The following is a 13,254-nucleotide window of genomic DNA, read 5'->3' as shown; positions in this document are numbered from 1 at the left end:
CTCCATTTCCTATCGTATTACATTTTTGTCTGAACCTTTTCCATCTTTTTTCCTTCTAAGACACCTCTGCCTTAAACCCACAAGTTAAAGCGCACTTCTGCTTCGACTCAGGAATTTTTTTTTTTTTTTTTTTCTCTTGGCCGGTCGAGTGGCATGTGGGATCTTAGTTCCTTGACCAGGGATTGAACCCATGCCCCCTGCATTGGAAGCATGGAGTCTTAACCACTGGACCGCCAGGGAAGTCCCATCAACTCAGGAATTTTAATACAAACAAACAAGACTCCAGCAATCATTGTAATATAATGTAAAGTGAATTCCTTTTTCTATAAACACCATACAAGTTTTTTTAACTGATGAAAATAGTTCTGAAATGAAAAGGTAAATGGAAATTTTCAACATATAAAATTGGCAAACATTTTGTTTTCATTTTCACAGAGACCTAGAACTCCATATCTTTCCAAATTTACTAATCAAGGGTATGGGAAAACAAGTACCCTCTTATAGCGCTCATAAAACTGTAAATTGACATAGCCTTTCTTTGGCCCAAAGAATCCACTTGCAGGAAGTTAAGATGTGCACAAGGATTTTTGTCTAGGGAAGTTTATCACAGAACTATTGATAATAGCAAAAAACTGGAAAGCACCTAAATGTCCAACAGTTCTTGGTCCGCTAATCTGTGTGATTCCCCAGTCTTCTGGGAAGGCCTGGAGTTTTTAACTTTGTACTTGACACATGAACCTAAGCTGAATGAGTGGGACCCTGGAGGTCCATGGTCCTCTCCAGTTAAGGACTGCTAGTCTTCTCTCATTTCTGAGTGCAGATAGCTTGGTTTCCCCACTGTGTTCAATCTGCTGCTTAGAACTTCAACTACTTGCAATTGCAGTTCCCTCTACCTTCCACTCTGGTTAAATACAAGAACTGTGGTGGTTTTTGTTTTTTTAATTGTATTCCCCAGAGCGTAGCACCGTGGTTAATGGGTACTTAGTTAATTTTTATTGTATGAGTGAGTAAATGAATGAGGTATTTGCGGTCTGCCTTGAATGTGATGAGCTCTACTTCAAGCTGCAGGCCTGTATTCTACTGCAGAAAGAAATCATTTACACGGTAATACTAGGGGGGGAAACGACTATGAGTCATAGCATTTCAGCTGTTAACCTAGCCAAACAACAGTGATGGTTTTAGCCATCCATTCATTCAAAAAATGTACTGAGTATTTTCTATATACCAGGCACTATGCAAGCACTGGAGATAAAACCACAGAATTAGAATTCCAGAAAACTGTATGGCTTGACCTGTTTAAACTACACGATTAAAGTCTCTTAAAGGACTGATTTGTACAACAGAGTATCAATTTTTCAGTTCAGAAAGATAGATTTACTCATTTCTTCTTTATGGGCATCCCCTCCTTTTGCATCAAGGTACCTATGAAACTGGATAAGCTAGTTGAAAGTTTAATGGGCATATAATCAGAGAGAAAGGAGTAGACTAATGTAGAAAGCTATTTCTTTCAAACTATGGAAAGGCCTGGAAAATTTTATGTATTTCTCTAGTGAATTGATCAAATTCTTACTATTTGTTTCTCCTTTTTATATGCTTCCTGTATATAAATGTAACCCTCCTTTACTATATAGAGTTGGCCCTCCATATTCACAGGTTCTGCATCCGGGGATTCAACCAACCTCAGATGGAAAATATTCGGGGAAAAAAATTCCAGAAAGTTCCAAGCAGCAAAACTTGAATTTGCCGTGCACTGGCAACTTTTTACATAGCAATCAGATTGTATGTACAACTGTTTACACATAGTTGATATTGTATTAAGTATTACAAGTAATATAGAGATGATTTAAAGTTATGTGGGAGGATGCACATAGATAATATGCAAATACAGAATTTTATATAAGGGACTTGAGCATCCATGGAATTTGGTGTGGGGCTGTCCTGGAACCCATCCCCTGTGGATTCCAAGGGACAACTGTATTATTCCAGAGAGGCTCTGAAATAACTAAGTTACTATTCTCATTTTAAGGATGCATCCTGCTCTCTTAAATAAGTCTGGTATATTTGCCTAGTTTCAGCAGTCGACATGTAAGCCTTTTCATAGTGTGGGTTATGCCTGCAGATGGCTATTTCACCCAAGTTAGAGTGGTATGTACAATAAAGATGGAGTCAGTTTCAGTGGGGAAGTTCTAACAACTCAGTAAATGGCTTTGGGACAGTTGATCATTTGTTTTGCTAAAGTTAGGTTCTCTACCTAACACCATTCATGAAAATAAATTCTAGAGGGACTAAAGACCCAAATGTAAAGAAACAAAACCGTAAATATATCAGAAGAAAACGTAGGAGAATATGTTTATGGCTGGGAAGCTAGAAGTCGTTTTAAACTAGGCCCTAAATGCAAAAGACGTAAAGGAATAAATTGATATGTTTGACTGCATCAAGACGGATAAAGTTGAACAGCATGTAAAAGTTCTCTACTACAAAAGGCATCATAAGCCTTCAATAATATGTCCAATATGTTTAAGTGTAGTTCAGAGACAAGCAACAGATTAGGAGATAATATTTGCCATACATATAATGCAGAAAAGATTAGTTTTTAGATCCATAAGACACACCTACAAAAATGGAAAACTCAAATAAACCAATGGGAACATGGAAAAAAATCATAGGATAAGTTATTTATAGAAAAATAAATACAATTGGCCAACAGACATATAAAAAGAAGCTGAATGTCACCAATTATCAAAAAAATTTGATTATATTTAGAATATTGAGATAATTTTCAACCATTATACTGTCAAAAATTAAAGCCATTAATAAAACGGGTTGACATGGGTGTGAAAAGACATACATACACACTGCTAATGGGAATATAAAACTGACAGAGCCATGTTGCACAGGGAAATTTGGCAATATTGAATAAAATAAAAATATACATATGCTGTGAGCCAGCCATTCCAGATATTAGTCTCTACTTTTGAAAAACACTGGCACTTGTGCACAAGAAAACATGTACAAGCATGTCCATTGCAGAGTTCCTCATAGGGAGAAACAGGAAACACTGAATCATGAATAGAAGAATGGCTTATAATGTGTACACTCAAACTGTGTATGTGGTGGTTTGAGTTAAAGCGTATGTAGGTCTGCGCCAACCTGGATAGCTCTCCACAGCATGCAGTTGGGTAAAAAAGCAAGTTACAGATATATTTCTATGAGGGACGGGAGTGTGGGTGGGACTTGACGGGGATTTGATCTTATCTATAATGATGCCCCCTTTTTTAACAAAGATAATTTGTGTATTACTTATTTTAATTTTATTTTTCAAAATTTAGTCTGTTTTCTGATTAATAACTGCGGTAGATGAAATATGTATACTCCCTTCAAACACTTAGAGATGCTGCATAAAACAAAATTTAAATACATATAAATATAAATTTAAATACACACAAGTACATATATAGCATAACTTGAAATCAAGAAAGAGATGTTTTCTTTTGTACCAGAAATAAACAGGGAGCCCCCAAATCTAAGCAGTGAGTAAGTGATAAAGCCAAGGGGCTCACAGAGCAAGGGAATAGGGTTAGACTTTATTAGTAGGGTTGGGGCTATAAGCTCTAGATTGTGGCATCAGAAACTAACAGACTGTGGAATAACCAGGTGGTCAAAGGACATCAGCCAGCTGGAAAGCAACAGATGTGAGCAGAATTGACAGAACAACACGTGCCAGGACCACCTCCACTCCCACCCCAATACTAGAATACCAACTTAGAAAAGCAAGGGATGAGGGAGATCTAAAAGAAAGATGAGCATTTCTATTTATGTACCTACCTACCTATTTATTTTTTAAAACCAGACTATTTATTGCATGACTAATCATTGAAATTCTTAGGATAAACTGTTAAATACCACAAGCTCCTATGAACATTTCTATTTAAAAGAGACTGGACAACGCAGCAACATGGATGGAACTAGAGATTATCGTATTAAGTGAAGTAAGTCAGACAAAGACAAATATCATATGATATCGCTTATATGTGGAATCTAAAAAAAATATATATATAAATGAACTTATATACAAAACAGAAATAGACCCACAGACATAGAAAACAAACTTACGGTTACCAAAGGGGAAATGGGGGAGGATAAATGAGGAGTTTGGGATTACACACTACTATATATAAAAGAGATAAGGAACAAGGACCTACTGTATAGCACAGGGAACCATACTCAATATTTTGTAATAACCTATAAGGGAAAAGAATATGAAAAAAAGATATATATGTATGTGTAACTGAATTACTTTTGCTGCACACCTGAAACTAACACAACATTGTAAATCAACTATACTTCAAGAATAAAAAAAATAATTATGACTTACCTTTAAAAATAGTAAAATAAAAGAGACTGGACACTGTTCAAATGATTTAAATAACCAGATTTAAATAATATTGGACATTTAATTAATTTTCCTATTAAATTCCAAGTACAGCCTCAGAAATAATTGTAGGCAAAATTAAAGTGTTATTTTTTATTTGCCTGTCTGAGCTGGGGTGAGTTAAATTTTCAACCTCATTAGTTATATAATAATCCATTACAATATTGTTTATTTCCCTCATCCTTTCAGTGCCGTCTATGGTCACAGCGAATTAGAGCTGGTAAGGCAGTTGTCCTGTTTGCTCCAGCCAATGAGAGTAAGTGTACTATGCTGCCAAGACTCTCAGCCAATGAGTATCCTGAGCTATCCTCTGTTGAGCATGTACTGCAAGGTGGGTCATTCGTGCTTTTTTGGTTTAACTTTCTGCTGTTTATTTTGGGTTCTAGGGAACAGTTTGACCCAAAATGTCTGACATAATCTGTGTAAGTGATAGTGTTGGCTCACAATCAAGAAACAGAAAATATCATGGCATTAAAAAAAAAGAAGCCCACAAGTGTTAGGGTGACCTGAATTAGGAGCTAGACAAATAGAAGTTGGCTTCCCCTTCTAGGTTTGGCCACATGAGGAAAAACTTGAAGGTCCATGTGCCTATGAGGCAGTTCCTCTTCATGGAGAAGGCACAGTGTCTTTTTAACCACTTTGAGCATCAACAGTGGAATCATCTGGAGCCAGTTGTAGATGCTAGACAACAGCAAACACCTCAGCAACCAGCAACAGTTTAAAGTGAGTAGTCAAGCAGAGACTGCTGACCTCCAGGGCAGGAATTCTCTGACCCACTCAAGGCATCCACTGAGCATGGCAACCAGCACCCCAACTTGCCCTGGGAGGATGATTTTAATGCCATCAAAGACTACTTCACAGTCCTGCAAGGCAGTACTACTTTCGTGAGATTTTAATTTGAAATCCGTGTGGACCTGTCATTCAAAGACACTTATCTCTGCCTAAGCCAGATTTTTCAGTTCTGAGTTGTACCATAATTTTTCACTCAATACAAAATACAGTAGTCATAATTCTGAGTGGTAAGTCTCGGAAACTAACTATATTAGTTTGCTATGGCTGTCTTAGCAAAGTGCCACAAATTAGATGGTCTCAGCACAACAGAAATTTATTGTCTCAGCGTTCTGGAGGCCAGATCTGAAATCAAGTTGTCAGCAGGGCCATGATTATGTTACATCGCATGGCAAAAGGGAGATTGTCTGGGTTGGCCAATTCTAATCATAGGAGCCTTTTTTTTTTAATTTTATTTTATTTTTGGCTGCGTTGGGTTGCTGTGCGTGGGCTTTCTCTAGTTGCGGCGAGTGGGGGCTACTCTTTGTTGTGGTGCTCAGGTTTCTCACTGCAGTGGCTTCTCTTGTTGCCGAGCACAGGCTCTAGGCGCGCGGTCTTCAGTAGTTGCGGCACGTGGGCTCAGTAGTTGTGGCTCGTGGGTTCTAGAGCGCAGGCTCAGTAGTTGTGGTGCATGAGCTTAGTTGCTCCGCGGCATGTGGCATCTTCCTGGACCAGGGATTGAACCCATGTCCCCTGCATTGGCAGGCAGATTCTTAACCACTGTGCCACCAGGGAAGTCCCATAGGGGCCTGTAAGCTCAGAGTTTTCTCTGGCTGGTAGCAGAGGGGTGAGTCAGAGATTCAAAGTACAGGCATACCTTGGAAACATGGTGGGTTCAGTTCCAGAGCACTGCAGAAAAGTGAATATTGCATTAAAATGAGTCACATAAATGTTTTAGTTTTCCACTGAGTATAAACATTATGTTTACACTATACTGTAGAGTATTGTGTGCAGTAGCATTATGTCTAAAAAATCAATGTACAAACCTTAATTTAAAAATACTTTATTCCTAAAAACTGCTAACCATCATGTAAGACTTCAGTGACTTGTAGTCTTTTTGCTGGTGGAGGGTCTTGACTCGATGTTGATGGCTGCTGACGGGTAAGGTTGCTGAAGGTTAGGATGGCTGTGGCAGTTTCTTAAAATACGCCCACAGTGAGGTTTACCACATTGCTGACTCTTCCCTTCATGAACGATTTCTCTGCAGCACACAATGCTGTTTGATAGCATTTTCTAAATCCTTTGTTGTCATTTCAATGATCTTCACAGCATCTTCATTCCATCTCAAGAAACCACTCTCTGTTGATCCGTAAGAAGCAACTCCTCATCTGTTCAAGTTTTAGCATGAGACTGCAGCAATGCAGTCACATCTTCGGGCTCCCACTTCTAATTCCAGTTCTCTTGCTTTTTCCACCACATCTGCAGTTACTTCTTCCACTGAAGTCTTGAACCCCTCAAGGTCATCCATGAGAGTTGGAATCAACTTCTTTCAAACTCCAGTTAATTTTGGTATTTTGACCTTATCTCATGAATCATGAATGTTCTTAATGGCATCTAGAATGGCGAATTCTTTCCAAAAGATTTTCAATTGGCTTTGCCCAGATTCATTGTGAGGAATCACTATCTACAGCAGCTAAAGCCTTATGAAATGTAGTTCTTAAATAATAAGACTTGAAAGTCAAAATGACTCCTTGATCCATGGACTGCAGAATGGATGTTGGGTTAGCAGGCATGAAAACAACATGAATCTCCTTGTACATCTCCATCAGAGCTCTTCGGTGATGAAGTGCATTGTCAGTGAGTGATAATGTTTGGAAAGGAATCTTTTTTTCTGAGCAGCAGGTCTCAGCAGTGGGCTTAAAATATTCAGTAAACCGTGTTGTAAACAAATGTGCTGTCATCCAGGCACTGTTGTTCCATTTATAGAGCACAGGCAGAGTAGATTTAGCATAATTCTGAAGGGCCCCAGGATTTTCAGAATGGTAAATAAGCACTGGCTTCAAGTCACCAGCTGCATTAACTCCTAGCAAGAGATTCAGCCTGTCCTTTGAAGCTCTGAAGCCAGGCATTGACTTCTCCTCTTTAGCTATGAAAGTCCTAGATGGCATCTTCTTCCAATAGAAGGCTGTTTCATCTGTACTGAAAATCTGTTGTTTAGTGTAGCCACTTTCATTAATGATCTTAGTTAGATCTTCTAGATAACTTGTTGCAGCATCTACATCAGCACTTGCTGCTTCACCTTGCACTTTGATGTTATGGAGACAGCTTCTTTCCTTTAACCTCAGGAACCAACCTCTGCCAGCCTCAGACTTTTCTCCTGCAACTTCTTTACCTCTCTCAGCCTTCATAGAATTGAAGAGGGTTAGGGCTTTGCTCTGGATTAGTCTTTGGCTTAAGGGAATATTGTGGCCTGGTTTGATCTTCTATCTAGACCACTACAACTTTCTTCATATCAGCAATAAGGCTGTTTTGCTTTCTTATTGTTTGTGTGTTCACTGGAGTAGCACTTTTAATTTCCTTCGAGAACTTTTACTTTGCATTCACAACGTGGCTAACTGATTGGTGCAAGAGGTCTAGCTTTTGGCCTGTCTTGGCTTTTGACACGCCTTCCTCACTAATCTTAATCTTAGCATTTGATTTAAAGTGAGAGATGTGTGACTCTTCCTTTCATTTGAACACTTAGAGGCCATCGTAGGGTTATTAATTGCCCTAATTACAATACTGTTGTGTCCCAGGAAATAGGGAGGCCCAAGGAGAGGGAGAGAGAAAGGAGGATGGCTGGTTGGTGGAGAAGTCAAAACACACACAACATTTATCGATTAAGTTTGCCTTCTTATATGGGTGCGGTTCGTGGCGCCCCAAAACAATGACAATATTAACATCAAAGATTACTGATCACAGGTCACCATAACATATATAATAATAATGAAAAAGTTTGAAATAGTGCCAGAATTACCAAAACATGACACCCAGACATGAAGTGAGCAAATGCTGTGGGAAAAATGGTGCTGATAGACTTGCTCAATGCAGGATTGCCACAAACCTTTGATTTGTAACCAAAAAAAAGGCAACATCTGTGAAATGCAATAAAGCAAAGCACAATAAAATGAGATATGCCCCTATAAGTGCGACTCAAAATACTGTTGCTGCCTTTAAGATGAAGGGAGCCATGTGTCAAGGAATGCAGGCAGCCTCCAGGAAGCAAGAGTGGCCCCCACTATCAGCAAGGAAAAGGGGGCCGCGGTTCTATAATCAACACAATCTGAATATGGGCCCAAATCTGAATGAACTAGAAAGCAGGTTCTTTTCTAGAGCCTCCAGATGAGAGCTCAAGCTGGCCAATCTTGAGTTCGACTTTGTGAGACCTGGAGCACAGAAACCCAGCTGAGTTCACTTGGACTTCTGATACATAGATCTGAGAGCTAATACACTTGTGTTACTTTAAGCCACTCTGTTTGTGGTGATTTGTTACACAGCAATAGAGAACCACTACATTACTCCTTTGGTATTGGGTTGGGAAGGTGGAAGGAGGGGAAAATGACTGCCCTTGAAGTTTGTTTCCCTTATATGAGTTGTACATAATCATGGTTCCTTTATATGAACAATCCCAGCTAAATGATGGAGACATTTCTGTCCCCTTTCTGTTGGTTGTCCTGGATTCCTGTTTAATACCAGTTGGCATCACATCAGTTCCCTCCATGTGGCAGGTGTCCAAAAGCTAGTTCTCCAAAGGGGTCCTATGGCTTGGTCCTGGCGGGAAGTTGGACAGGGGGGATCTGAACGAAGTTCAATTTCTTTTGCCCCAACTGAGCACATTCCACCATACATATCCTACAGTCTTTTGCTGCCAGGGTTCTATTACAAGGCTGTGTCCATCTTAGGGGCTACCAGTAAAACTCCTAACATCCCTGCCATCTTCTTAGGGACCACTGACCTGTGAGAAACTCCTTCAAACTTTCCACAGCAAGGCAGAGGATGCTACTCAAACTCACTATGTCTCTTCTGCCAGTTGAGTGGTTCATCAACTTCCAGACAAGATATGATCACAAGTTTCAGATTTAGTTGGGGGTATGGGATGTTATAAACTCTCTGTTCCTCCAAAAGGTGACCTCTTTTTCATGATCCTCCCTTTAAACTCTCAATGGTAAAGGTTATCAAACTGGCTGAACCTGTATTGCCCCTGTGGGAACCAGAGTCTCAAGTCAAGAACTGGGCCTAATTTGAACTTAGTCTTGGAGAACTGAGTAACTATTCTCAACAGGACAATATCCCCACTGAAATCCTCTAAGGACTGTAGCCTCTGGTAACCTCTGAGGACAGGATATCAGTTATGCTCCATATTATCCTGTTGCACAATTCTTGTTACAAATTTAATTCATCAGTGTCTTTAAAAAAGAGACAAAAAGCCCTAAGTAACTAATAACTAAGTAGAGTTTATCTGAGTAAATACAAGCATGATTCAATATTATCAGTTCTATCACTATAATCTTACCATATTAACAGATTAAGGAGAAAAACACTTGATCATCTCCAGATGCATAAAGAAGTATTTGATAAAACTGAACACTTATTCATATATTTTAAAAATTAAAAGACCTGTGAATAGAAGGAAAGTTTTATAGTGTAATAAAGGGCAACTACCTAAAACTTACAGCAAACATCAAACTTTAAAAGCATTTTTTATTGAAGTCCAGCATAAGACAAGGATGCCCACTATCATTGCTACTATTCCCTGAAGTAATAATTTTTATAATGATTTTAAGACAAGAAAATAAGGGAATTCCCTGGCGGTCCAGGGGTTAGGACTCCGTGCTTTCACTGCCCAGGGCCCAGGTTTGATCCCTGGTCGGGGAACTAAGATCTGCAAGCCATGCAGCCTGGCAAAACAAAAAACAACTGCATATATATATATATATATAATATACACACACACACACATATATATACATAAGAAAGGAAGAGACAAATTGATGATTTTTACAGATGGGATTATTATTTACATAGAAAATTCAAAAGCATCTACTGAAAAGCTAGTTATATTTATAAAACAAAATGCAGCAGTGTTGCTGGCTCTAAGATCAAAATACAAAAATCAATAATTGTCCCATATGTCAAAAATAACCAACTAGAAATAAAACAGAAAAAAGATATAATTTATAATAGCAATAAAAATTATAAATTACCTCAGAAAAAATAGCCAAAGATACTAGAGACCTAGGGAGAAAATGATAAAACATTATTAAAGGATGTAAAATGGAGACCTGAAAAGAAAGGAACAATACGATATGTTCTTATTTGGGAAGAATCCAAACTGAAAAGATGTCAATTTAATCTATTAATCCAATGCAATTTGAATCAAAATCCCAGTAAGATTCTTTTTTATGAATTAGACAAACTGATTCTAAAAGTGACATTCAAGAAGAGCCAAAACAATAGTGAAAAAGATAAGGACAGCTTTCCCTGTTAGATATTGAAACTTACCATAAAGATTAATACCCTATGGGCCAGCAATTCCTTTTATGTGTACGTATATATGGTCTATTGTGCTTACTGTTTATAGAGTCAATGTATAAAAACGTGGACTCAGTAGATAAACATCAAGTTGATAATTATGATTGTCTCAAGAGAGGGAGGGGAATGGGATTAGGAATGAGAATAGGGGAATTTCAACTTTTTTTATGTTCCCTTTTTTAAATCTATCCACAGCAGAAATGACAAATGTGTATTATAGGCAGTGGTTACATTGGATATTAATTGTTTTGTGAATATTTCTGCATCCTTGAATCTTGCCAAAATAAACAAAAAGTTAGTTGATTAATTCTCCAAATAGAAATAAAAACCCTGTATTTATAGCCACATTTGCTAGGTTTTTGCTTTTTTTTTTTTTTTTTACTTTACATCTTCATTGGAGTATAATTGCTTTACAATGGTGTGTTAGTTTCTGCCTTATAACAAAGTGAATCAGTTATACATATACATATGTTCCCATCTCTTCCCTCTTGCGTCTCCCTCCCTCCGAGCCTCCCTATCCCACCCTTCTAGGTGGTCACAAAGCACAGAGCTGATCTCCCTGTGCTATGCGGCTGCTTCCCACTAGCTATTTATTTTTCGTTTGGTAGTGTATATATGTCCATGCCACTCTCTCGCTTTGTCACAGCTTACCCTTCCCCCTCCCCATATCCTCAAGTCCATTCTCTAGTAGGTCTGTGTCTTTTGGGTTTTTGCTTTTTAAATGACACTATCTCCAGATGTCTGCAAATACATGAGGAATTTGAACTAATTCTGTAATTTTAGATGGTCTCATAAATATTGCAAAACTTTTAGCATTCTAAACATTGTTTCTGAGATAAATCTTGTTTATTTTCTACCATTCTTTAAAGATTAGTCAGTTGTCATTAATAAATGCAAGTATGAAATGGCTCTTGGACCAGCATAAAAGTCTACTGTGCAGAGTTTAAGTGCCAAGAACATAAAGATGCTCAAGGTATCTCCATCTCTTAGAACAAAGGAGGGTGTCAAGAACAATGCTACGAAATATTAAGCAGAAGATGCCCCCAGAGAAGCCTCCAGGAAGCACAGCAAGGGCAGAGTGACATAGGACAGCAGTGGAATGCAGGGCAACAGCAGCAGCTGGTCTGCATCTTTCATAACGGTTAAGTCACAAAAAACAGGAACTGTTTTTAGAGTGACCAGATCCAGTGTGTTTTCTCATACTTCATTTTCTTTGACTTCTGCAGTATTCAGTACCATTACTTGGCTCCTGTGGTTTTGAGACACCACCATATGGTCCTGTGTTGGTTGGCCTTCTGGTCATTCCTCTCATTCTCTGCTGTTTGTTCTCCTGCTGCCTTATCCCAGTCTAGTCTCTTCTCTCCTTTGGGGAACTCATCAGGTCTTAAGTGTGGAGCCAACCATCACCTTGATAGCTCTGTCTCCAGCCTGAGCTTCTGAACTCTTCATTATGTGGTACATCATCTAAAACTCGAACAACTCCTCAACTGCATTTCCTCTAGACTTTCGGTCAGCAATATCATTATTCTCTTTGGGTGGAAATTCAGAGTCATCCTGCTAGGTTCTATGATGGCAGGTAATATGACCATCTTGTTCACCAATAGGGGACTTGGGGAGTGCTTGGTACACTCGGTAAATTTTCAGTATCAATTCCTTGAAAGATAGACTCCTTGCCTCATTCATCTCTTCCCCCAACACTCCAAATCCTATCACTTCATTTCTGCCCTTCTTTTTTGGTTCCATTAGAAGAAAAAGACTAATCCTATCAGTTCTGCCCTTTTGTTTCTGCTCTACTAATTCTGCCAGGAGGATTTTTCAGAACACAGGGCCAAAGAGAAAGGAGAAAGTTGGTCCAGAGGAGGCTGGCCAGCCTATTCATGAATTTGGTCATGGTGGTGCTGTTAAAAAGTTAAAAACAGTTTGAAGCAACTCACTTGTTTACATTCTTCCCCTCTGTCCATTGCCTACCCTGTCCAAAGCCCAAATTCCTTTGCTTGACATTTAAGGAACCTCCAAATTCTGAAAATTTTTTCTTTTTCTTGGTTTTTCTTTTCCTTGGTTGTAAGTCAAACTTATTGTTTCTCAAATGGTCCTTTACATTTTCACTTCTGAGGACTTCCCTGACAGTCCAGTGGTTAAGACTCCATGCTTCCACTGCAGGGGGCGCAGGTTCGATCCAAGGTTGGGGAACTGAGATCCCATGTACTGTGAGGCATGGCAAAAAAAAAAAAAACAGAAACAAAACAACATTTTCACTTCTGGACTTTCTGGAGAATATTTTTCTTGTGCCTGGAATATTCTCTGTCTTAAGTCTTACCATCCTTCAAGGCACAAGATATATCTAAACGTCTCTGAGGTCTTTGTGAACCGCCTGGATATTCACTGAGCAATCCTGTCTTTGAACTCTTGTAGCACATAGCTGTTCCTTCACTTGGCATTAACAAATGCCAACTTGTTTAATTTACCTTTTTATGCTATTTTCT

Source organism: Stenella coeruleoalba, assembly GCF_951394435.1.
Source record: "Stenella coeruleoalba genome assembly, chromosome: 11".
Classification (NCBI taxonomy): Eukaryota; Metazoa; Chordata; class Mammalia; order Artiodactyla; family Delphinidae; genus Stenella; species Stenella coeruleoalba.
The sequence above is the reverse complement of the archived record's forward strand: the minus strand, read 5'-3'. Positions refer to the sequence as shown.